The sequence below is a fragment of the Carcharhinus amblyrhynchos genome, unplaced genomic scaffold (assembly GCF_965287045.1).
Source record: "Carcharhinus amblyrhynchos unplaced genomic scaffold, sCarAmb.v2.hapA scaffold_929, whole genome shotgun sequence".
Lineage (NCBI taxonomy): Eukaryota > Metazoa > Chordata > Chondrichthyes > Carcharhiniformes > Carcharhinidae > Carcharhinus > Carcharhinus amblyrhynchos.
Window position 1 is genome coordinate 1,099 of NW_027650669.1, and position 27,409 is coordinate 28,507.

Consider the following 27,409-nt stretch of genomic DNA (forward strand, 5'->3'; position numbering starts at 1 on the left):
TGGAATGTTCACATCTTCGGCAAAAACTCCTAGCTTCTGTCTATTTCTCTCTGACTGGGAGATTAGGAAATGATGGAGACTTCAATCCTACTGTAGGAAAGGAGTGTCAGCTGTGTACGGAGAGATGTGGAGATTGGATTTGTGCCCATTCTCAAGCCCAGGTTTCAGAGCATCAGATTTCTGTACTTGTGGACAGGTTATTTGTGTTGCTGTAAATGTACTTTACACCATGTGACTTTCCATTCTCACTCATTCATATATTAACGCTGGCTACCCAACGGGATGCTGGGCTCCCAGACAGATATATTTTCAAATCACTGATTTAATATACTTGACATTCCAGTTTAACTCTCCTCTCGGATTTAATGATCTGATATTTAGAATTCTATAAGCCAACTCCGACTCCTGCCGCCCAGGCTGCTGCGTGATCTGCCAGAGATTGTACCTCACCCAACAGACAGTCTCAACAACTCACCTGCTCATGATGGTGGTGAGTGCTAGAAATAGCTCTGAGGGTGGTGCGGGGGTGGGGAGTGCGGGGAGTGTGGGGAGTGCGGGGGGGTGGGGAGTGCGGGGGTGGACAAGGGCACTGTGGTGATTGGTGGTTCCTCATACCTGAATTGAAGAGGGGACATTAAGTGGAGTGATGAGGTTGAAAATATCTGAGTGGGTGACAGTTTCCTGCTGGACAGTGGGTGATGCAGGGACCTGATCTCACCGCCATTCTCCGAGAACACAGGCATGTTGCTCACGGTAAAACTATTGGCTTTGAGTGATGCCAAAAGTGCAGAAGCGATTCTGGCAACAAAACAATGTCGATGGTGCCAAGACGGCAGAACCCAAACCCTAACCCTGCCCTCACCCCTCTCCTTCTGCTGTCCCTCACCTTTCCACCCCCTCCCCACACAGTCTCCACCTCTCCTCCCTCACCCCCTTCCTTTTATACACTGTCCTGTCTCCCCTTCCCTTCCTCCACCTTCTACTCTCGCCCTTAGTCCTCCTCTTCCTCCTCCTTATCACCCCCTTCTCCTCACCCCCTCCTCTCCCTCCTCCTCCCACCTTCTCCTCCCCACCCCCTCCTCCCCTCCTCACCACCCCTCCTCCTCCTCCCCCCACACCCTCCTCCTCCCCACCCCCTCCTCCTCCTCCTCCCCTACCCAATCCCCTCCTCCTCCTCCCCAGCCCCTCCTCCTCCTCCTCCTCCCCACCCCCTCCTCCTCACCCCCTCCTCCTCCTCCACACCCCCTCTTCCTCCCCCTCCTCCTCCCCCTCCTTCTCCCCACCCCCTCTTCCTCCCCACCCCCTCCTCCTCCTCCCTACCCCCTCCTCCTCATCCCTACCCCCTCCTCCTCTTCTTCCCACCTCCTCCTCCTCCCCACCTCCTTCTCCATTGGTTTATTTGATTTATTATTGTCACTTGTATTAACATATGGTGAAAAGTGTTGATTTTTTGAACTATACAGACACAGCATACCATTCATAGAGAAGGAAATGAGAGAATGCAGAATGTAGTGTTACAATCGTAGTTAGGGTGTAGAGAAAGATCAACTTAATGCAAGATAGATCCATTCAAAACTCTGATGGCAGCAGGGAAGAAGCTGCTCTCGAGTCGGTCGGTACGGGACCTCAGACTTCTGTATCTTTTTCCAGAAGGAAGAAGGTGGAAGAGAGAATGTCCGGGGTGTGTGGGGTTCTTCGTTATGCCAGCTGCTTTTCCCCTCCTCTCCTCCCCCTCCTCCTCTCCTTCCCCTCCTCCCCTTCTCCATCCTCTCCTGTCCTCCCCCATCCTCTCCCCTCCTCCCCATCCTCCCCCCTCCTCCCCCATCCTCTCCCCTCCTCCTCCATCCTCTCCCCTCCTCCCACATCCTCTCCCCTCCTCCCACATCCTCTCCCCTCCTCCCCCCTCCTCCCCCATCCTCTCCCCTCCTCCTCCATCCTCCCCCATCCTCTCCCCTCCTCCCCATCCTCCCCCCTCCTCTCCCCTCCTCCCCATCCTTTCCCCTCCTCCCCATCTTCTCCCCTCCTCTCCCCTCCTCCCCCATCTTCTCCCCTCCTCCCCATCCTCTCCCCTCCTCTCCGTCCAGTGAAGAATGAGCCTCAGTACCACTGCTGACGTCACTGCCATTGAGTCAATCTTGCGTCAAGCTGAGTCTTTCAGTGGCTGAGCCAATGGGTGTTGAGCAGTGACGCAGCCAGTGCAGTCTAGCTCCGGTCTGAGACGCTGATGTTTCTCTCGATTCTATTCTTAGTTTCAGATGATGAGCCGCTGGCGTCAATGCGAGAGGCCGTTTGCTTCGGATTTTTATTTGGAATGATTTATTTGGGATATTTGGGAATCTAACAGGGAAATGCTTTTCGTGGCGGTGAATTTCTGATCTGATTTTTGGTAAGTTCCAGGATTGTCTCCTTACTGAAGGTGGGGAATTGTCTCAGTCTGAGCTTCAGTTTATACAGAAAGCTCCTGATCATTCCCACAATCAGAAATAAAGCCATCCCTAAACTGCTGCAGAAATAACCGGTGTCTGGATGGTTAAAGGCGGAGTTTCTGCTTCTGCAAGGTGAGTGAATGTATCTTTACTCAGATCCGGGGGGGTTCAGTTTAATTTCTCTGTCTCAGATTAAAATGTGGGAAGTGCGCTTTTCATTAAACATTTCACATTGTCTGAGCTGGAATAAAATCCCCAGGGGCATCTCCCTGAATCAAGCTTCACATTTCAATCTTCCTTCATTTGGAGCCTGGCTTTGGGATTGGGATCGGACTGGAATTGAGATTGGGATTGGGATTGGGATTGGGATGGGACTCTGGGCAGAGGGTGAATCTTCACTCCGGTCAATAATGCCGCTCCAAACGGAGAGGAGCCAGGGACACGTTTATTGTCCCTCTCCCCTCCTGTCCCCCCCTCTCCTGTCCCCCCCTCTCCTGTCCCCCCACTCCTGTCAACCCCCCTCCTGTCCCCCCCCTCCTGTCCCCCCCTCCTGTCAACCCCCCTCCTGTCAACCCCCCTCCTGTTAACCCCCCTCCTGTTAACCCCCCTCCTGTCAACCCCCCCTCCTGTCAACCCTCCTCCTGTCAACCCCCCCTCCTGTCAACCCCCCCTCCTGTCAACCCCCCCTCCTGTCAACCCCCCCTCCTGTCAACCCCCCCTCCTGTCAACCCCCCCTCCTGTCAACCCCCACCTGTCAACCCCCCTCCTGTCAACCCCCACCTGTCAACCCCCCTCCTGTCAACCCCCACCTGTCAACCCCCCTCCTGTCAACCCCCACCTGTCAACCCCCCTCCTGTCAACCCCCCTCCTGTCAACCCCCCTCCTGTCAACCCCCACCTGTCAACCCCCCTCCTGTCAACCCCCCTCCTGTCAACCCCCCTCCTGTCAACCCCCCTCCTGTCAACCCCCACCTGTCAACCCCCCTCCTGTCAACCCCCCTCCTGTCAACCCCCCTCCTGTCAACCCCCACCTGTCGACCCCCCCCTGTCGACCCCCCCTCCTGTCAACCCCCCCCGTCAACCCCCCTCCTGTCAACCCCCCTCCTGTCAACCCCCCCTCCTGTCCCCCACCTGTCAACCCCCCCTCCTGTCCCCCCCCGTCAACCCCACCTCCTGTCAACCCCCCCTCCTGTCCCCCACCTGTCAACCCCCCCTCCTGTCCCCCCCCTGTCAACCCCACCTCCTGTCAACCCCCCCTCCTGTCAACCCCCCCTCCTGTCCCCTCCCCTGTCAACCCCCCCTCCTGTCAACCCCCCCTCCTGTCAACCCCCCCTCCTGTCAACCCCCCCTCCTGTCCCCCCACCTCCTGTCAACCCCCCCTCCTGTCAACCCTCTCCTGTCTCCCCCACTCCTGTCACCGCCCCCCCACCCCCCGGGATGATTTTCTGGATTTGGTCACATTTCAGAATTCCGGCCACATTTCAATCCGGGATCATTAGGAATATTGGGGCCTCAATCTCAGTTTGTTCCCATTGATTTTCCACTCAGGTTTCCGGCCAGCTCTGGTTTCCTCCCGTGATCCATTTCCAGGAATATTTCTGATCGGGAAGCAGTGATTTAAACAAATCCATTCTCCCCCACCCCCCGCCACCCACCCCCATCACACAAACACACACACCCTCCAAATACACCTCCCCACACACTCCCCCACACACACACATCCCCCCCAACACACACACACACCCACCCACCCAGCCACAAACCCCCACGCACACACCCCACGCACACCCTCCCACGCACACACCTCTCCCACACCACCTCTCCCGATACACCCCCCAAACGCGCATACACCTCTCACACACACACACCACCCCACACACACCCACCACATACCATCCCCACACATACATACCCCCCACACACACACAAAACCCCACGCCCCCCCACACACCCCCCCCACACAACCCCCCCCCACATACCCCCCAACACACCCCTGTACAAAGCCCCAGAATGGGAACTTGTTTATCAAAATGTTATATAAGCACAACCCCCACTCTCTCCCCCATCCCCACTCTCTCCCCCATCCCCACTCTCTCCCCCATCCCCACTCTCTCCCCCATCCCCACTCTCTCCCCCATCCCCACTCTCTCCCCCATCCCCACTCTCCCCCCATCCCCACTCTCCCCCCATCCCCACTCTCTCCCCATCCCCACTCTCCCCCCATCCCCACTCTTCCCCCATCCCCACTCTCCCCCCATCCCCACTCTCCCCCCATCCCCACTCTCCCCCCATCCCCACTCTCCCCCCATCCCCACTCTCCCCCCATCCCCACTCTCCCCCCATCCCCACTCTCCCCCCATCCCCACTCTCCCCCCATCCCCACTCTCCCCCCATCCCCACTCTCCCCCCATCCCCACTCTCCCCCCATCCCCACTCTCCCCCCACCTCCACTCTCCCCCCACCCCCACTCTCCCCCCACCCCCACTCTCCCCCCACCCCCACTCTCCCCCCCACCCCCACTCTCCCCCCACTCCCAATTCTCCCCCACCCCCACTCTTTCCCCCAGCCACACTCTCTCCCCGCACCCCCACTCTCTCCCCATATCCCCATGCTCTCCCCCCAGCCCCACTCTCCCCACAACCCCCACCCCTCCCATACTCTCTGCCTCCCCCACATTCCCCCCCACACTTTCCACCCCCCTACGCTCTCCATCCCCCCACGCTGTCTACCTCCCCCTATGCTCTCTGCACCCCCCAAACTCCATTTCACAACCATTGTATTGAGTGTTGCCCTTTCCCGCTCCTGTGACCCTGTTAGCTCCTTATCCTGCAATTCCTGTTCAACGCCTTAGAATTTATTAATTTCCTCACATTATTTCTTTGATTATTTTCTCTGCTGTCCAACCCAGATACTGTTTACAGCACTCATCCTGATGGACACTGAGATAGGAGTCAGTGAGTGACTGGAATGTAATTGAGGAGTTTGGGAAGATGGATTGTGCTCCTGTATTGGATAACTAACACCCGGGAGTGATTCAGAGACTGAAATCTAATCAAAGGTTTAAGGTTTTTAAATATAGAAGGATGGGATATCTTTGCCCTCTGTTATTAAGGTTGTCAGAATATCGCTTTCCCTGCTGGTAATCGTGAATTAATTATATTATTGTGCTCTGTGCTCAAGCTTAAATCCACCTCCAATAACATAAGCAGCATAATTACACATCAGCCTTGGGTATAAATTCCCCATGGTGCCAGGTGGATAGAATTCTAACACAAATTCTGGCCCAACTGGCAGCTCTGGGTGCAAATCACAAATCAAACCTGGTGTTGTCAGACTTTTTACTGCAAATCACACTCCAGAGCTTGAATACAAAAATCAGAAAGCTCAATACTCTGCAGCAGTACTAAGGGAGTGCCACACTGTCAGAGGGTCGGTACTGAGGGAGCGGGGCACTGTCAGAGGGTCAGTGCTGGGGGTGCGCCGCACTGTCAGAGGGTCAGTGCTGAGGGAGTGCCGCACTGTCAGAGGGTCAGTGCTGAGGGAGTGCTGCACAGTCAGAGGGTCAGTGCTGAGGGAGTGCTGCGCAGTCAGAGGATCAGTGCTGAGGGAGTGCTGCACAGTCAGAGGGTCAGTGCTGAGGGAGTGCCACACTGTCAGAGGGTCAGTGCCGAGGGAGTGCTGCACTGTCAGAGGGTCAGTGCCGAGGGAGTGCTGCACTGTCAGAGGGTCAGTGCTGAGGGAGTGCTGCACTGTCAGAGGGTCAGTGCCGAGGGACTGCTGCACTGTCAGAGGGTCAGTGCTGAGGGAGTGCTGCGCTGTCAGAGGGTCAGTGCCGAGGGAGTACCGCACTGTCAGAGGGTCAGTGCCGAGGGAGTGCCGCACTGTCAGAGGGTCAGTGCCGAGGGAGTGCCGCACTGTCAGAGGGTCAGTGCCGAGGGAGTACCGCACTGTCAGAGGGTCAGTGCTGAGGGAGTGCTGCACTGTCAGAGGGTCAGTGCCGAGGGAGTACCGCACTGTCAGAGGGTCAGTGCTGAGGGAGTGCTGCACTGTCAGAGGGTCAGTGCCAAGGGAGTACCGCACTGTCAGAGGGTCAGTGCTGAGGGAGTGCCGCACTGTTATAGTTTGCACAGTCATTTACTGTGGGATTGGATGACTGAAAGTGCTGGATTAACGTTCTGTTCTGTGCAAAGGTGTGCGTTTGAATCCTGCGCTTGACAGCTTTTGAGTTAATTCATGTTTTGGACATTTATGCCAAAAATCCCCGTCCCTGTTTGTGGCTGGGATTCTCCGGGGTCATAGAGGTTTACAGCACGGAAACAGGCCCCTCGGCCAACTTGTCCATGCTGCCAGTTTTTTCCACTAAGCTAGTCCCAATTTCCCATGTTTGGCCCATATCCTCTATACCCATCTTACCGATGTATCTAAACGCTTTTTAAAAGACAAAATTGTACCCGCCTCTACTACCACCTCTGGCAGCTTGTTCCAGACACTCACCACCCTCTGTGTGAAAAAATTGATCCTCTGGACACTTTTGTATTTCTCCCCTCTCACCTTAAACCTCTGCCCTCTAGTTTTAGACTCCCCTATCTTTGGGAAATGATATTGACTATCTAGCTGATCTGTGCCCCTCATTATTTTATAGACTTCTATAAGATCACCCCTCAGCCTCCTGCGCTCCAGAGGAAAAAGCCCAAGTCTATCCAACCTCTCCTTATAATTCAAACCATCAAGTCCCAGTTGTACCCGAGTAAATCTTTTCTGCACTCTTTTAGTTGAATAGTATCCTTTCAATAATAGGGTGATCAGAACTGTACGCAGTATTCCAAGTGTGGCCTCACCAGTGTCTTGAATAACTTCAACAAGACGTCCCAACTCCTGACCGATGAAACCAAGCATGCAGAATGCCTTCTTCACCACTCTGTCCATCTGTGACTCCACTTTCAAGGAACTATGAACCTGTACCCTAGATCTCTTTGTTGTATAACTCTCCCCAGTGCTCTAACATTAACTAAGTCCTGCCCTGGTTCAATCTACCAAAATGCATCACCTCACATTTATCTAAATTAAACTCCATCTGCCATTTGTCAGCCCAATTGATCAAGATCCCATTGCAATCCTAGGTAACCTTCACTGTACACTATGTCACCAATCTTAGTGTCATCTGCAAACCTACAAACCATACCTCCTTAATTCTCATCCAATTAATCATTAATGTAAATGACAATTAACAGTGGACCCAGCACTGATCCCTAAGGCTCAGCACTGGTTACAGACCTCCAGTTTGAAAAACAACCCTCTACAACCACCTCTGTCTTCTGTCATCAAGCCAATTTTGTATCCAATTGGCTACCTCACCCTGGATCCCCTGAGATTTAACCTTATGCAACAACCTACCACATGGTCCCTTGTCAAAGGCCTTGCTAAAGTCCATGTAGCCAACATCAACTGCACTGCCCCCATAGATCTTCCTGTTACCTCTTCAAAAAACTCAAATCAAATTTGTGAGACATGATTTTCCACTCACAAAGCCATGCTGACTGTCTCTAATTAGCCTTGTCTCCCTAAATGCGTGTAGATCCTGTGTCAGACTACCTTCTTACAACTTAACCACTATCATTTATATTAATGATTTGGATGAGAATATAGGAGGCAAGGTTAGTAAGTTTGCAGACACACCAAGATAGTTAGCATAGTGAACAGTGAAGAAAGTTATCTCTGATTGCAGTGGGATCTTGATCAATTGGGCCAGTGGGCTGACGAATGGCAGAAGGAATTTAATTTAGACGAATGCGAGGTGATGCATTTTGGTCGATTGAACCAGGGCAGGACTTATTCAGTTAATGGTGGGGCACTGGGGAGAGTTACAGAACAAAGAGATCTAGAGGTACATGTTCATAGTTCCTTGAAAGTGGAGTCACAGGTGGACAGAGTGGTGAAGAAGGCATTCAGCATGCTTGGTTTCATCGGTCAGAACATTGAATACAGGAGTTGGGACGTCTTGTTGAAGTTGTACAAGACATTGGTAAGGCCACACTCGGAATACTGTGTGCAATTCTGCTTGCCCTATTATAGAAAGGATATTATTAAACTGGAAAGAGTGCAGAAAATATTTACTAGGATGCTACTGGGACTTGATGGATTGAGTTATAAGGAGAGGCTGGATAGACTGAGTCTTTTTTCTCTGGAGGCTAGGAAGATGAGGGGTGATCTTATAGAGGTCTACAAAGTAATGAGGGACATAGATAAGGTAAATAGTCAATATCTTGTCCCAAAGGTAGGGGAGTCTAAAACTAGAGGGCATAGGTTTAAGGTGAGAGAGGAGAGATACAAAAGTGGCCAGAGGGGCAATTGTTTCACACTGAGGGGGGTGAGTGTCTGGAACAAGCTGCCAGAGTTAGTAGCAGAGGCGGGTACAATTTTGTCTTTTATAAAGCATTTAGACAGTTACATGAGTACGATGGGTATAGAGGGATATAGGCCAAATGCGGGCAATTGGGATTAGCTTAGGGGTTTTAAAAAAAAGGGTGGCATGGACAAGTTGGGCCATGAGGCTTCCATGCTGTAAACCTCTATGACTTTATGACTCTACTGATATGAGGCTCACTGGCCTGTAGTTCCTAGACTTTTCATTGTAGCCCTTTTTAAACAAAGGCACAACATTTGCCAACCTCCAATCTTCAGGCACCTCATCTGTGGCTGTTCATGATTCAAATATCTCTGCTAGGGGACCCACAATTCTCTCCCTAGTCTCCCACAGTGTCCTGGGATACACTTCATCAGGTCCTGGGGGTTTATCTACCTTGATGCGCTGTAAGACTTCCAGCACCTCCTTCCCTGTAATATGTACACTCCTCAAAACATCAAAATATTTATTTCCCCAAGTTCCTTAACATCCATGTCTTTCTCAAAAGTAAATACTGTTGAGAAATACGCATTTGGGATCTCACCCATCTCTTGTAGCTCTGCACATAGGTGACCTTGTTGATCTTTAAGAAATCCTACTCTCTCCCTGGTTATTCTTTTGCCCTTTATGTATTTGTGGAATATCTTTGGAATTTGCTGACTGACTCAAATACCAAATGTTCTGCGCCATTTGCAGTGGGCCAGGCACCAACAGAATTGGGCAATCTCACTCATCATTCTGGGTGTTTCAGAAGGGGTAGAAATCAGATGGTGGTGGAGGGGAGACATTGCAATTCAATTAACCCTAAGTTTAAGGTAAAAAAAATTGTTAATGTTCAGAGCAACAATGAGATTTACCTGAAGAACCTTGAAAACCAACAATAACTTTGAATCATGGGATCATAGAATCCTACAGTGCAAAAGGAAGCCATTCAGCCCATCAACTCAGCACTGACCGCAGTCCCACCCAGGGTCTATCTCCATAACCCCGCGCATTTACCCGAGCTGGGTAAATTGTGCCTCTGACACTAAGGGACAATTTAGCATGGCCAGTCAACCTAACTCGCACATCTTTGGAGTGTGGGAGGAAATCAGAGCACCCGGAGGAAACCCACGCAGATACAGGGAGAACGTGCAAACTCCACACAGAAATGACCCAAGCCGGGAATCGAACCTGGATCCCTGGAGCTCTGAGATAGCAGATAGAACTTGTATTTCTATCAAGTATCATGGGATATAAGGAGCTGTTACAGCAACAAAAGTTGGGTGAAAAGAGGGGGAAGGAGGGAGAGAGCATGAAAATGGCAGAGAGGTTTAGGGAGGGAATTCCAGGTGTTAGGGCTTAGGAAGCTGAAGGAACGGCTGCCACTGTTGGAGCAATTAAGATGACGTGAAGGAATTTGAGTAGAAGGATGAAAATTCAAGTGTTTTGGGCCTGGGATTCGATGCACATTCATGATTATTAGGGAATCGGTGAAAAGAATGTGGAGCTTGTTAGGACATGGAAGAAAGAATAAAGAAAAATACAGCATAGGAGAAGGCCCTTCAGCCCTCCAAGCCTGTGCTGACTATGATGCCCTGACATGTACAGCTGAATCAGGAATCTTGATTATTTTCTTCCTGTTCAGCCCAGTGAGGTGATGTCAATTATAGAATTGTCACTAGTATCTTGAATCATGAGCTAAATGAAGGAACAAAGCAATAATATCCTGTGTAGACCGAATTCGCTGTGTGCAGTCACTTTCGTAATTACAGAATGAGCTGACAAAGTTTGTTAATTGGTAAATCAAGGGCTGATGAGAGAGTAGCGGTGGAAGAGTGTTTTTCAGAATGGAGATCTGTAGCTAGTGATGTTCCACAGGGATCAGTGCTGGGACCTCTGTTATGTGTAGTTTATATAAATGATCTGGAGGAAAACGTGGGTGGCCTGATTAGTAAGTTTGCGGATGACACAAAGATTGGTGGAGTTTCTGATGGTGCCAGGGATTGTCAGATGATACAACAGGATATAGATAGATTGGCGACTTGGGCACAGATATGGCAGATGGAGTTTAATCCAGACACATAAGGTGATGCATTTTGGAGGATCAAATTTAGGTGTGAATTATACTGGAAATGGCAGAACCCTTAGGAACATAACACAGAGGGAGCTGGGTGTGCAGGTCCACCGTTCCCTAAAAGTGGCAACACAGGTTTCCAAGGTAATTGAGAAGGCACATGTCATTACCAAAGGACATGGAAGCTTTGGAGAGAGTGCACGGAAGTTTCACCAGGATGTTGCCTGGTCTCGTGAGGAAAGGTTGAATAAACTGGCATTGTCTTCACTGGAAAGACGGAGGCTGAGGGGAGACCTGATAGAGGTCTACAAAATTATGAGAGGCGTAGACAGGGTGGATAGTCAGAGGCTTTTTCCCAGGATGGAAGTGTCAGTTGTAAGGGGGCAAAGGTTCATGCAGAGTGGTTGTTGCCTGGAATGTGCTGCCAGAGGAGGTGGTGGGACCAGGCCCGTTGGCAACATTTAAAAGGCACCTGGATGGATACATGAATAGGGAGGGGATAGAGGCATACATACTTCAAATAAGGGCAGAAGGTTTTTTTAGTTTAGTTAGGGCATCATGATTGGCACAGGCTTGGAAGGCTGAAGGACCTGCTCCTGTGCTGTACTTTGCTCTTTGATGAAACTTACTGATCAGAAGAAATGGTTCAATATGGAGTGTGTGAGAGCGTGTCAGAGACAGGTCAAGACATAACTGAAACTGAAGTGACAATCTCATGACAACTGCACGTATGCCAATCAATGACAGGCCACATGTGTATCCAGCTGTGAATGGTGATGGACAGTGAGGACCAAGCTCTGTGAGCATCCCATTCTCAATCATGGTGAAACCCAGAACGTGACTGCAAAAGCTGAGGCTGAAATATTGTGAATTGTCTTCAGCTAGTCGTGCTGAGTGAATAATCCAACAATGTCTCCTCAAGCTATCACCATCAGAAAAAACAGTCATTATTTACTCCACATTCAATCAAGAAACACTAAAGTCACTGGATGCAGTAAACACCATGGACCCTGACAACACCCCACTGTCATACTGAAGATACCTGCTCTAGGACTGGACATGCCGCTTCCCAAGCTGTTGCAATAGAGCGATAAGATTGGCAATAGCCACACCCTGGTGTCCTCCTTAGGTCCCAGCAAAATTACTCTGCTCCAGATCTTATTACAGCCAAAGTCCAAACTTGGCACAAAGAGCTGAGTTTCAGATGGAAGGTGAGAGTGACTGTCCTTAATACCAATAACATAGGATTTGACCAATTGTAAATACATCCAGGAGCCTGGCACAATTCAGTGGGAATCAGGGGAGAAATCTCTGCTGCTTGGCATCATATCCGGCACAAAGTTGTGATGGTTGGAGGTCAATCATCTCAGCTCCAGGAATGATTGCAGGAATTCCTCATGTTAATCTCTGAGGCCCATCAGTCCTCAGTTGCCTCACCGATGAACTTTTCATCGTAAGATCAGAAGTGGGGATGTTCACAGAATGTTCAGCACCATTCGCGACTCTTCAGATAATCAAATAGTTCAAATTAAAATGCAGTAAAACCTGAACAACGTTTGGGACTGGGCTGATAATGGCTAATATTCGCACCACACAAGTGCCAGATAATATATATCTCCAACAGGAGAGAATCTAACCATCTCCCTTTGACATTCAATGGCATTGCCATCTCCCTCTCTCCCCAGTCAATATCCCGGGGGTTACCATTGACCAGAAACTGAACTGAACTCATCATATAAATACTGTGGCTACAAGAGCAGGTCAGAGACTGGAAATCCTATGGAGAATAACTCATCTCCTCACCTCCCAAAGCCTGTTCATATCTACAAGGCATGAGTCAGGGGTGTGATAGAATACTCTCCACTTGCCTGGACGAGTGCAGTTCCTCAATGTTTGCCATAATTAGGATAAAGACTTAATCGGCACACCACTCACTATCTTGAGCAGTCACTTCCTCCACTCTTGTAGCAACAGTGTGTAACATCTACAAGTTCTACTGCAAAACTTTCCAAAGTCCTTTAATCCAGCAACTTCCAAATCTGTGGCCTCTACCACCCAGCATAAAACACAAGGGCAGCAGACACGTAGCAGCAGACACCACTCGCGAGTTCCCGCCAAGCCACTGATTTGAAAATAGATGGCTGTTCCTTCACTGACGCTGAGTCAAAACGACTCCCTCCGTAAAGGGATCTACAGCAGCTTCTTGAAGAAATGGTTGAAGAAAATTACTGACTAACCTCTAAGAAAGGACATTCATGAATTTGAAGAGAAATATTCAAATAGAAATTTTAAAGTTGAGGTTGAAAAAGTTAATGATCTTTTGATGTATTTAACACTTGGTTTGTCCAGTCAGTGGCATGCAGCAATTAACTGAATGTTGAATCCTACAGCAGAAATATAGACCATAAGTGAGAAGAAATTGTGATCCAATTCAGTCAGATCACACCATCAGTAATGTGTTCAGTCTGTCGTGAGCTCCAAGAGAAACTGGAGACAGGGAACTGAACCGTAAGAGGGTTTGAAATATCATGTATCATGATGGGAGACTGAATCTCCTTGTTCCCTTGGGCAGGATTTTATTATCAGTGTATGGAAGCTGTTCGGTGTTATATTAAATTGGATAAAGGCCCTTGATTATAATTGGTAAAAGACTTGCACTTTGAGGTTCTTAACACAAAGGAGCACTCAACACCGGTGTTTTCACGTTCTCCATGTGTCTGCATGGGTTTCCTCCGGGTGCCAGGGTTTCTCCAATAGTCCAAAGATGTGTGTGTTAGGTGGATTGGCCATGGTTGATGTATGGGGTTAAAGGGATAGGGTTGAGGAAAGGGCCTGGGTAAGATACTCTCTAAGAAGTCTCAGAACACCAGGTTAAAGTCCAACAGGTTTATTTGGTAGCAAATGCCACTAGGAAAACTCCCCACTCACCTGACGAAGGAGCAGCGCTCCAAAAGCTAGTGGCATTTGCTACCAAATAAACCTGTTGGACTTTAACCTGGTGTTCTGAGACTTCTTACTGTGTTTACCCCAGTCCAATGCTGGCATCTCCACATCATAAGAAACTCTCTGTCAGAGTGTCGGTGCACACCCAGTGGGCTAAATGACCACCTTCTGTACTGCAGAGATTCTATGATTCTATGACATGAGGATGAACATAACCAATGCATCCTTCAAAGTGAGGTTCAGGCCTTCCTGAATGAGTGGATGAAAATCAACTCAGAGACTTCCATCATTTGTGTCACAAGATTTTTAGATTTACTGATAGTTAGAGAATTCTCTGATTACTCAGGAATCACTTTTGCAAAGTTATTGGATTACATTTAAGAGCTGTTGGATTGGGAATGAGTACATAACAAGATTTTACAAAGAACAACCTGTTTCTGGTGAACATAGAACATTACAGCGCAGTACAGGCCCTTCAGCCCTCGATGTTGCACCAACTTGTGAAACCAATCTAAAGCCCATCTAACCTACACTATTCCAATATCATCCATATGTTTATCCAATGACCATTTAAATGCCCTTAATGTTGGCAAGTCCACTACTGTTGTAGGCAGGGCATTCCGCGCCCTTACTACTCTCTGAGTAAAGAACCTACCAAGAAGTCTGACAACACCAGGTTTAAGTCCAACCGATTTATTTGATAGTAAACTCACGAACTTTCGAAGGGTTTCCCTCTTCTTCACCTGAAGAAGAGGGAAACCCCTTGAAAGCTTGTGAGTTTACTATCAAATAAATCGGTTGGACTTAAACCTGGTGTTGTCAGACTTTTTACTGTGTTTACCCCAGTCCAACACTGGCATATCCACATCATAAAGAACCTACCTCTGACATCTGTCCTATATCTATCACCCCTCAATTTAAAGCTATGTCCCCTCGTGCTAGGCGTCACCATCCAAGGAAAAAAGCTCTCACTGTTCACCCTAATTAATCCTCTGATCATCTTGTATGCCTCTATTAAGTCAGCTCTTAACCTTCTTCTCTGTAACGAAAACAGCCTTAAGTCCCTCAGCCTCTCCTCATAAGACCTTCCCACCATACCAGGCAACATCCTGGTAAACCTCCTCTGCACCCTTTCCAATGCTTCCACATCCTTCCTCTAATGTGGCGACCAGAACTGTACACAATACTCCAACTGCGGCCACACCAGAGTTTTGCACAGCTGCAACATGACCTCATGGCTCAGAAACTCAATCTCTCTCCCAGTGAAAGTTAACACACCGTACGCCTTCTTAACAACCCTATTAACCTGGGTGCCAACTTTCAGGGATCTGTGCGCATGGACACCAAGATCTCTCTGCTCATCCACACTACCAAGTATCTTACCATTAGCCCAGTACTCTGTATTCCTGTTACTCCTTCCAAAGTGAATCACCTCACACTTTTCCACATTAAACTCCATTTGCCACCCCTCAGCCCAGCTCTGCAGCTTATCTATGTCCCTCTGTAACCTGCAACATCCTTTGCACTGTCCACAACTCCACCGACTTTGGTGTCATCCGCAAATTTACAAACCCATCCTTCTACACCCTCATCCAGGTCATTTATAAAAATGACAAACAGCAGTGGCCCCAAAACAGATCCTTGCGGTACACTACTAGTAACTGAATTCCAGGATAAACATTTCCCATCAACCACCACCCTCTGTCTCTTACAGCTAACCAATTTCTAATCCAAACTGCTAAATCACCCTCAATCCCATTTTCTGCAGTAGCTTACCATGGGGAACCTTATCAACCACTTCACTGAAATCCATGTACACCACATCAACTGCTTTACCCTTATCCACCTCTTTGGTCACCTAAGAACTCAATAAGGTTTGTGAGGCATGACCTATCCTTCACAAAACCGTGTTGACTATCCCTAATTAAATTATTCCTTTCTAGATGATTATAAATCCTATCTCTTATAATCCTTTCTAAAACTTTGCCCACAACAGAAGTAAGGCTCACCAGTCTATAATTAACAGGGTTGTCTCTACTCCCCTTCTTGAACAAGGGGACAACATTTGCTATCCTCCAGTCTTCTGGCACTATTCCTGTAGACAATGACGACATAAAGATCAAAGCCAAAGGCTCTGCAATCTCCTCCCTAGCCTCCCAGAGAATCCTAGGATAAATCCCATCCTAGGATAAACTTATCTATTTTCACCTTTTCTAGAATTGCTAACACCTCCTTATGAACCTCAATCCCATCCATTCTAATAGTCTGTTTCTCAATATTCTCGTCGCCAACATTGTCGTTTTCCTGTGTGAATACTGACAAAAAGTATTCATTTAGTGCCTCTCCTATCTCTTCGGACTCCACGCACAACTTCCCATATTGTCCTTGACTGCCCTAATCTTACCCTAGCCATTCTTTTATTCCTGACATATCTATAGAAAGCTTTAGGGTTTTCCTTGATCCTACCTGCCAAAGACTTCTCGTGTCCCCTCCTGGCTCTTCTTAGCTCTCTCTTTAGGTCCTTCTTGGCCAACTTGTAACTCTCAAGTGTTCTAAATGAGTCTTCACATCTCATCTTTACATAAGTCTCCTTCTTCCTCTTCACAAGAGATTCAACTTCTTTAGTAAACCACGGTTCCCTCGCTCGACCATTTCCTCCCTGCCTGACAGGTACATACTTATCAACGACACACAGTAGCTGCTCCTTGAACAAGCTCCACATTTCAATTGTGCCCATCCCCTGCACTTTCTTCCACGTCCTATGCATCCGAAATCTCGCCTAATCGCATCATAATTTCCTTTCCCCCAGCTATAACTTTTGCCCTGCGGTGTATACCTATCCCTTTCCATCGCTAATGTAAACGTAACCAAATTGTAGTCACTATCACCAATGTCACCTACCTCCAAATCTAACATCTGGCCTGGTTCATTACCCAGTACCAAATCCAATGTGGCCTCGCCTCTTGTTGGCCTATTTACATATTGTGTCAGGAAACCCTCCTGCACACATTGGACAAAAACTGACCCATCTAAACTGCTCGAACTATAGCTTTTCCAATCGATATTTGTAAAGTTAAAGTCCCCCATAACAACTACCCTGTTACTTTTGCTCCTATCCAGAATCATCTTTGCAATCCTTTCCTCTACATCCCTGGAACTTTTCAGAGACCCATAGAAAACTCCCAGCAGGGTGACCTCTCCTTTCCTGTTTCTAACCTTAGCCCATACTACCTCAGTAGATGAGTCCTCATCACACATCCTTTCTGCTACCGTAATACTGTCCTTGGCTAACAATGCCAAACCTCCCCCTCTTTTACCACCTTCCCTGATCTTACTGAAACATCTAAACCCCAGAACCTACAACAGCCATTCCTGTCCCTGCTCCATCCATGTCTCCAAAATGGCCACAACATCGAAGTCCCAGGTACCAACCCAGGCTGCAAATTCACCCGCCTTATTCCGGATGCTCCTGGTATTGAAGTAGACACACTTCAAACCACCTTCCTGCCTGCCGGTACACTCCTGTGGCCTGAAACCTTATTCATGACCTCACTGTTTTCAACCTCCTGTACGCTGGAGCTACAATTCAGATTCCCATCCCCCTTCCGAAGAGCATTAGCAAATTCCTCACCCCCCTCTCAATATTGGTACTCCTGTGGTTCAGGTGGAGACCATCCCATTTGTAGAGGTCCCACCTACCCCAGAATGACCCCCAATTATTCAGGTATCAGAATCCCTCCCTCCCTCCTGCACCATCCTTGTAGCCATGTGTTCAACTGCTCTCTCTCCCTATTCCTCGCCTCGCTAGCACATGGCATGGGTCACAAACCAGGGACAACAACTCTGTTTGTCCTAGCTCGAAGCTTCCACTCTAACTCCCTGAATTTCTGCCTTACATCCCCATCCCTTTTCCTACCTATGTCACTATGTGGACTATGTGAGGTTGATGGAGCTGGGTCTCCCACCCCTCACCTAAAACAGGACCTTTAGTAGCTGCCAGCTTCATAAGAACATAAGAAATAGGAGCAGGAGTAGGCCATCTAGCCCTTCGAGCCTGCCCCGCCATTCAATAAGATCATGGCTGATCTGAAGTGGATCAGTTCCACTTCCCTGCTTTCTCCCCATAACCCTTAATCCCCTTGTCTGTCAAAAATCTATCTATCCATGACTTAAATATATTTAGCGAGGTAGCCTCCACCACTTCAACAGGCAGAGAATTCCAGAGATTCACCACCCTTTGAATGAAAGGGTAAGATACGTCTCTATCTTATAGAGACATATAAGATAATGAAAGGGATGGATAGGGGGTAGAGAGGTAGAGAGATTCTTCCCACTCAGAAAGGACAGCAGGACTAAAGGGCACAGCCTCAAGATAAGTTGGGGGGGGCGGTTTAGAACGGAGTTGAGGAGGAACTTCTTCACTCAAAGGGTGGTGAATGTCTGGAATTCTCTGCCCGTTGAAGTGATGGAGGCTGCCTCGCTAAATATATTTAAGTCACAGGTAGATAGGTTCCTGACAGACAAGGGAATTAAGGGTTATGGGGAGAAAGCGGGAAAGTGGAACTGATCCACTTCAGATCAGCCATGATCTTATTGAATGGCGGGGCAGGCTCGAGGGGCTAGATGGCCTACTCCTGCTCCTATTTCTTATGTTCTTATGAAGAAGTTCCTCCTCAACTCCGTTCTAAACTGCCCCCCCCCCTTATTTTGAGGCTGTGCCCTCTAATCCTGCTATCCTTTCTAAGCAGGAAGAAACTGTCTATCTCTACCCTATCTATCCCCTTCATCATCTTATATGTTTCCAAAAGATCCCCCCTCAGCCTTCTAAACTCCAAAGAGTACAGACCCAGTCTATTCAATCTCTCCACATAAGCTAACCCCCTCATCTCCGGTATCAGCCTAGTGAACCCCCTCTGCACTCCCTCCAAGGCCAAAATATCCTTCCGCAAGTGTGGCGACCAAAACTGCACACAGTACTCCAGCTGCGGCCTCACCAGTGCCCTGTACAGTTGCAGCAAGACCTCCCTGCTTTTATATTCTAACCCCTCGCTATAACGGCCAGCATCCCATTCGCCTTCCTGATCACCTGCTGCACCTGCAGACTGGGTTTTTGCGATTCGTGCACAAGGACCCCTGGGTCCCTCTGCACAGTAGCATGCTGCAGCTTTTCACCCTTTAAATAATATTCCTTCCTACTATTATTTCTAGCAAAGTGGATAATCTCACATTTGCTAATGTTATACTTCATCTGCCAGGTCCTCGCCCACTCACTCAGCCTATCCAGATCTCTCTGCAGACTTTTCACTCCCTCCAAGCAATTTGCTTTTCCACTCATCTTCATGTCATCAGTAAATTTTGTTACCCTACTCTCAGCTCCCTTCTCCAGATCGTCTGTGTATATGATAAACAGTTGAGGCCCCAGCACCGATCCCTGTGGCACTCCACTAGTCACCAACTGCCAACCAGAAAAGCATCCATTGATTCCAACTCTCTGCTTTCTGTTAGATAACCAATCCTCAATCCACACTAACACTTTACCCCCAACTCTGTGCACCCTAACCTTCTGCAGCAATCTTTTGTGAGGCACGTTATCGAATGCCTTCTGGAAATCTAAAAACGCCACATCCACCGGTTCCCCTCTGTCTACCACACTAGTCACATCCACATAGAAATCCAGTAAATTCGTTCGACACAACTTCCCCTTCACGAATCCGTGCTGCATCTGCTTGATCAAACTGTTCACTGGCAAAGTCTCCAGTTAATGTCTCCACTGAAAGACATGATCTTAAGCAATGCAGCCCTCCCTCAGTACTGGTGCTGTGGAGGGGGTAGAGGGTTGCAGAGCTGTGGTGAGGGCTCCTTTGAATCAACAGCAAGCTTGTTCTCAGTGGTATTGAATCATGAGGACTGATTGTGTACAATGTGTATATACAGTCACTTTAGCAGCGAATAACTTCTTAACTTGACCTTGATCAAAATTTGATGAGTTTTATGTAAGTTTCAGTGAAGGATATTACTGAAATGTTACTCCATCATTTTTAATTCCACTGTCAGCCCTGGGTGCATGTCTGATATTTTCATTTAGAAACATAGAAACTCGAAGCAAGGGCAGACCACTTGGCCTTTCCAGCCTGCTTCACAATTCATTTTGATCATGGCTATTCATCAAATTCAATATCCTGAATCCTCCCTTCCCCCTATATCCCTTGATCCCTTTAGCCCCAAGAGCTATATCTAATTTCTTCTTCTTTCACATTATGGCTCTGATTTATCAACTCAATAGCCAATTTGTTTATTTTAATGTTTACCCTCACATTTACATCTAACCGAGCAAACTGGCTTTGGTTCAACTCTGAGTCACAAAAATGAGGGGACAATATTCTAACACCATGTGATCCAGCCACCATATCCTAGCCTCCATTTACTAAAAGATTATTAGATATCTGCAGACTGAAACATGTCTTTTACCACTGTATATCTTCAATGTTCTGGTTTAAAGGATTCCCCATGTGACTGACCCTTCAACTAAGGGGAACAGCTGCTCCTTATCCACTCTGTCCATGCCCTTCATAATCTTGTACACTTTGATCAGGTCACCCCTCAGTCTTCTCTGCTCCAGTGAAAACAACCCAAGCCTACCCAACCTGTCCTCATAACTTAAATGTTCCATCCCAGGCAGCATCCTGGTGAATTTCCTCTGCACCCCCTCCAGCGAAATCACATCCTTCCTATAATGTGGTGACCAGAACTGCACACAGTTCCCCAACTGTGGCCTCACCAAAGTTCCATACAACTCCAACATGACTTGGAAAATCTCAGTAGGTCTGGCAGCATCTGTAAGGAGAGAAAAGAGCTGACGTCTGGAGTCTAGATGATCCTTTGACAAAAAGGTTGCAGATTCCATCATCCACTGTAATTTGCATTTATCCAACATGACTTTCCTACTTTTATAATCTATGCCTTGATTGATAAAGGCAAGTGTCCCATATGCCTTTTGCACCACCTTACTAACATGCCTTTCCACTTTCAGAGATCTGTGGACAAACACGCCAAGGTCCCTTTGTTCCAGAGAACTTCCTGGTGTCCTACCATTCATTGGATACTTCCTTGCCAAGTTATTCCTTCCAAAGTGCATCACCTCAAACTTTTCAGGGTTAAATTCCATCTGCTACATATCCGCCCATTTGACCATAACGTCTATATCTTCCCGTAACCCAAGACATTCCATCTCACTGTTAACCACCCATCCAATCATTGCGTTATCTGCAAATTTACTAATCCTCTGTCTCCTACATCTGACATCCTACATCCTATGCCACCTTCTGTCTCTTACAGCTGAGCCAATTTTGAATCCACTTTATCAAATTACCCTGTATCCCATGTAAATTTACCTCCTTTACAAATCTCCCATGTGAGACCTTCTCAAAGGCTTTGTTGAAATCCATATAAACTACATTAACTGCACCACCCTCATCTACACACCTGATCACCTCCTCAGAAAATTTGGTCAAATCTATTAGGTATGACCTCCCTCAGATGGAGCCATTGCTGACTATCCCTGATCAAGCTTCGCCTCTCCATGTGGAGATAGACACTCTCAGAAGTTTCTCCAATTGTTTCCCTACCACTGATGTGAGACTCACTGATCTGTAGTTCCCTGATTTATCTCTACAACCCTTCTTAAATACCAGAAGCACATTAACTGTCCTCCAGTAGTCTGGCACCAGTGGCCAGAGAGAAATTAAAAATTTGGGTCAGAGCTCTGCAATTTTCTCCCTTGCCTCCCATTGTAGCCTAGGGCACAATTCATCTGGACCTGGATATCTGTCCACTTTCAAGGCTGCCAATACCTCCAATACCTTGTCACTTCCTATGTCAATTTGCTCAATGACCCCACAGTCTCTCTCTCTGAATTCTATGCCTTCATCCTCATTCTCATGGGTAAAGACGGATGTGAAATATTCATTCAACACTCTACCAATGTCCTATGACTCCACCCACACATTGCCCTCTTGTTCCCTCATGGGCCCTATTCTTTCCCTGGTTATCTTCTTCCGATTGATATACTTATTGAATATCTTGGGACTTTCCCTACTTTTACCAGCCAGAGCTTTCTCATGTCCCCTCTTTACTTTCCTAAGCTCCACCCTGCACACTCTATCTCTCACTAATGCCTCTGCTGATTTGCTTCCCTTGTAGCTGCTAAAAGTCTCTCTTTTCCTTCTGTTTGTATCCTGAATATCTCTGGTCTTTCATGATTCTCTGGGCTTGTTATTCCTACCTATCACTCTCGAGGGAACATGTTGGGCTGCATCCTCTCCATTTCCTTTTTGAATGCCCCCCCACTACCTTTCTGTAGATTTCCCATTAGTAGCTGTTCCCAGTTTACCTTGGCCAGATCCTGTTTTATTAAATTCACTTCCCCCCCAATTCAAAACTGTTTTTTTTTGCAGCTTGTTTATGTCCTTGTCCATAACAAGCTTAAATTGCATCATGTTGTGATCACTCTCATCAAAATGCTTCCCCACCATCACCTTAACCACCTGTCTGGCTTCATTCCCTTGAATCAGGTCCATGCAGCTCCCTCCCTTGTTGGCCTCTCCACATATTGATCTAAAAAGTTCTCCTGTACACATTTCAAGAAACTTACTCTATCCAAGCTGTTAACACTTGTATATCCCAGTTAATGTTGGGAAAGTTGAAATCTCCTACTTTAATAACTCTATTGTTATTGTTTTTGCAAACCTCCACAAACTAAGCATATATTTGCTTCTCAATATCTCTCTGACTATCTGGGGGTCTATAATAAACACCTAACAATGTGGCTGTCCCTTTTTCATTCCTAAGCTCCAACCACAAAGCTTCATTTGATTCCCACTCCAATATATCATCTCTCTTTACTGCAGGAACTGACTCCTTAACTAATAACACAACGCCTCCTCCTCTTTTACCTCCTCCCCTCTCACCTGAAGGTTCCATATCCCGGGATGTTGAGTTGTCATTCCTGTCCTTCCTTCAAACTCTGTGATGACGGCTATATCACTCTTCCATCCACGTGCCAATCATTGCCCTCAACTCATCCAGTTTACCTACAATTTCCTGGTATTAAAGTAGAGACCATCCAGCCTTTCCTTACTCCCTTGAAACTTAATATCGCTGCACTCCCTCTGATTTGATTCTTTTACTGGATTATTCCGTGTCCCTATTCTGCCATCAGTCTGTGTTCGCTCCCCTGTCAACATATTGTTTGCCTTCCTGACTGCTTGCTGTACCTTCAGTAACTGGTGCAGGATGATATGTACATCAGCATTTCCTAATCTATCACCATTTAAATAATATTCTGTCATTCTGTTTTTCCTTCCGAAGTGGATAACTTTATGTTTATTGACATTATTCTGCATCTGCCACATATTCGCCCACTCACTCAACTTGTCTAAATCACCTTGAAGCCTCTTAACATCCTCTTCACCACTCAATTTCCACCAAGTTACATATCATCAAACTTAGAAATATTACATTTAGTTCCCTCATCCAAATCATTGATGTATATTGTAAATAGTTGGGGTCCATGCACTGATCCTGCGATCTCACTGGTCACTGCCTGCCATTCCCAAAAATACCCATTTATTCCTACTCTGTTTTCTGTCCACAAACCAATTTTCAATCCATGCCAGTATATTCCCCTCAATCCCACGTACTTTAATTTTGCACACTAATCAATTATGTTGGACTTTATCAAAAGTTTTCTGAAAATCTGCACCCTCTCATGCTATAGATTTGATTTTATTTATTATTGTCATATGTATTGGAATATAGTGAAAAGTATTGTTCCTTGTGCACTATACAGGCAAAACATACCATGTATAGAGTACATAGGGGAGAAGGAGAGTGCAGACTATAGTGCTACAGTCGTAACTAGGGTCTAGAGAAAGATTAACTTAATGCAAGGTAGGTCCATTCAAACATCCTGATGGCAGCAGAAAGAAGCTGTTCTTGAGTTGATAACACATCGTTCTTAAAGCACGGCACTCAGAATGGGATGGAAAACTCCAGCTGAGGCGGATAAGTGACTATTAAAAATTCAACAAAACCTCCTGGGACTTCTCTTTCTCCACTAATAATGCTAGGAGACTGTATGCTTTATTACCAACCAGTCATACCAGCTTCAATAATTTAAGCACATGTACCCCAGTCCCTCTGCTCCTGCACCTCCTTTAGAATTTTACCTTTCACTTTATATTGCCTGTCCATCTTCTTCTTGTCCAAACTAATCTCTTCACATCATTGAACTTCATCTGCCACCTGTTGCTCATAGAAACATAGAAATATAGAAGCTAGGAGCAGGAGGAGGCCATTTGGCCCTTTGAGCCTGCTCCACCATTCGTTACGATCATGGCTGGTCGTCCAACTCAATAGCCTAATTCTCCTTTCTCCCCAACCTTTGATCCCATTCACCTAAGTGCAATATCCAGCTGCCGCTTGAATACATTCAATGTTTTGGCATCAACTACTTCCTGTGGTAATAAAATCCACAGTCTCATCACTCTTTGGGTGAAGAAATGTCTCCTCATCTCTGCCCTAAATAGCCTACCCTGAATCCTCAGACTGTGACCCCTGGTTCTGGACACCCCCACCATCAGGAACATCCTCCCTGCATCTACCCTGTCTAATCCTGTTAGAATTTTATAGGTATCAATGAGATCCCTCTCCTTCTGTCTGAACTCCAGTGAAAACACTCCTAACCTAATCAATCTCTCCTCATCCATCAGTCCCACCATCCCCGGAATCAGCCTGGTAAACCTTCACTGCACTCCCTCCAGAGCAAGAACATCCTTCCTCAGAAAAGGAGACCAAAACTGCACACAATACTCTAGGTGTGGCTTCACCAAGACCCCTGTATAATTGCAACAACACATCCCTGCTCCTGTACTCGAAACCTCTCGCAATGAAGGCCAACATACCATTTACCTTCTTTACCGCCTGCTGCACCTGCATGCTTACCTTCAGCGACTGGTGCACAAGGACACCCAGGTCCCTCTGCACACTCCCCTCTCCCAATTTATAACTATTCAGGTCGTAATCTGCCTTCTTGTTTTTGCTTCCAAAGTCAATAACCTCACATTTATCCAAATTATACTGCATCTGCCATTGATTAGTCCACTCACCCAACCTGTCCAGATCATTCTGAAGGATCTCTGCATCCTCATCACAGGACCTCACCCACCTCATCTGGCTGCACATGCAAATTCCTACCATTGTCCTTGAATGGACCTACCCTTTCCTTAGCTACCCTCTTCCTCCTTATATGTGCATTAAAAGCCTTGGGAATCTCTTTAATCCTGCCTGCCAGGGACATTTCATGGCCCCATTTTTCCCCTCTAAGTTTCTGTTCAAGCTCTTTCTGCTATCTTTGCATTCCTCAAAGGCCCTTGAGAAGGTGATGGTGAACGGTTTCCTGTGACTGCTGCAGTGTCTGAGGTGTAGGTGCAGGCACAGTGCTGTTAAGGAGAGAAATCCAGGGTTTTGACTTTAGGGGAAATTCCAGGTGGTGATGCCGTTGTCTTTCCAAAGATTAGTGGTTGTGAGTTTGGAAGGCTCTACCTAAGGAACCTTGGTGAGTTGCTGCAGTGCATCTTGTAGGTGATACATGCACTTGCCACTGTGTATTGGTGGTGAATGGAGTGAATGTTTGTGGATATAGTGCCAATCAAGCAGGCTGCTTTGTCCTGCATGGTGCTGAGTCTTAGGTGTTCTTGGAGTTGCAGCCATTCAGGCAAGTGGAGTCTATTCCATCATACTCCTGACTTGTGCCTTGTAGTTGGTGGATAGCCTTTAGGGGAGTCTGGAGATGAGTTACTTACTGCAGTATTCCCAGCCTCTGACCTGCTGTTGTAGCTGCAGTATGTATATAGCTAGTTCAGTTCTGGATCTGGTCAATGGTGACCCCAGGGTGTTGATAGTAGAGACGCAGAACTAGTGACATTATTGAATGTCATGGGGAGATGGTTAGATTTTCTCTTGTTGGAGATGGTCGTTGCCTGGTATTTGTGTGGTGCAAATATTCCTTGCCACTTGTCAGCCCAAGTCTGGATATTGTCCAGGTCTTGCCGCATTTGGACATGGACTGCTTCAGTGTTGAAGGATTTGCGAATGATACCGAACATTGTGCAATCATTGGCGAACATCCCCACCTCTGATCTTAGGATGGAGGGAAGGTCATTAATGAAGCCACTTCATCACTGTTATTTGTTATTTATGTTAATGATTTGGATGAGAATATAGGAGGCATGGTGAGTAATTTTGCAGACAACACCAAGATTGGTGGCATAGTGGACAGTGAAGAAAGTTATCTCTGACGGCAAAAGGATCTTGATCAATTGGGCCAGTGGGCTGACGAATGTGAGGTGATGCATTTTGGTAGATTGAACCAGGGCAGGACTTACTCAGTTAATGTTACGGCATTGGGGAGAGTTACAGAACAAAGAGATCTAGGAGTACATGTTCATAGCTCCTTGAAAGTGGAATCCCAGGTGGACAGAGTGGTGAAGAAGGCATTCGGCATGCTTGGTTTCATCAGTCAGAACATTGAATACAGGAGTTGGGACGTCTTATTGAAGTTGTACAAGACATTGGTGAGGCCACACTTGGAATACTGTGTGCAATTCTGGTCACCCTATTATTAGAAAGAATATTATTAAACTAGAAAGAGTGCAGAAAAGATTTACTAGGATGCTACTGGGACTTGATGGATTGAGTTATAAGGAGAGGTTGGATAGACTGGGACTTTTTTCTCTGGAGCGTAGGAGGCTGAGGGGTGATCTTATAGAGGTCTATAAAATAATGAGGGGCACAGATCAGCTAGATAGTCAATATCTTTTCCCAAAGGTAGGGGAGTCTAAAACTAGAGGACATCGGTTTAAGGCGAGAGGGGAGAAATACAAAAATGTCCCGAGGGGCAATTTTTTCACACAGAGGGTGGTCAGTGTCTGGAACAAACTGCCAGAAGTATTAGTAGAGGCGGGTACAATTTTTTCTTTTAAGAAGCATCTGGATAAGATGGGTATAGAGGGATATGGGCCAAATGTGGGCAATTGGGATTCGCTTAGGGGTTTAAAAAAAAGGACAGCATGGGCAAGTTGGGTAGAAAGGCCTATTTCCATGCTCTAAACCTCCATGACTCTAAGCGTTTGAAGATGGTTTGGGCCCAGGACACTACCCTGAGCAACTCCTACAGCGATGTCTTGGAACTGAGATGATAGATCTCCAACCACCGCAACCATCTTCCTTTGTACCAGGTATGATTCGAACCAATGGAGAATTCTCACACTGATTCTCATTGACTCCAGTTTTGCCAGGGCTTCTGGTGCCATACTTGTTCACATGCTGTTTTGATGTTAGAGGTAGTCATTCTCACCTCATGAGTATACTTTTTTATTTATCTTATTTTCTATCTTCTTTGTCATCCAGGGAGCTCTGTATTTATTTTCCTTATCTTTCCCTTTTGAGGGACCACACCTTGACTGTTCTCAAACTATCTCATCTTTCAGAGAAAGCCCATTGTTCACTTACCTTTTTCCTGCCA

General features: G+C 47.0%; 1 long non-coding RNA gene across 1 annotated transcript in view; it reads left to right on the plus strand.

Annotated features, from left to right (window-relative positions):
* The first annotated feature begins 2,225 nt into the window (after positions 1 to 2,225).
* Positions 2,226 to 27,409, plus strand: part of LOC145340323 (uncharacterized) — a 46,940-nt gene continuing 21,756 nt past the window's right edge. The window contains exon 1 of the long non-coding RNA XR_013886240.1: positions 2,226 to 2,558. This is a non-coding gene — a long non-coding RNA (uncharacterized LOC145340323). The remainder of the gene's footprint in view (positions 2,559 to 27,409) is intronic.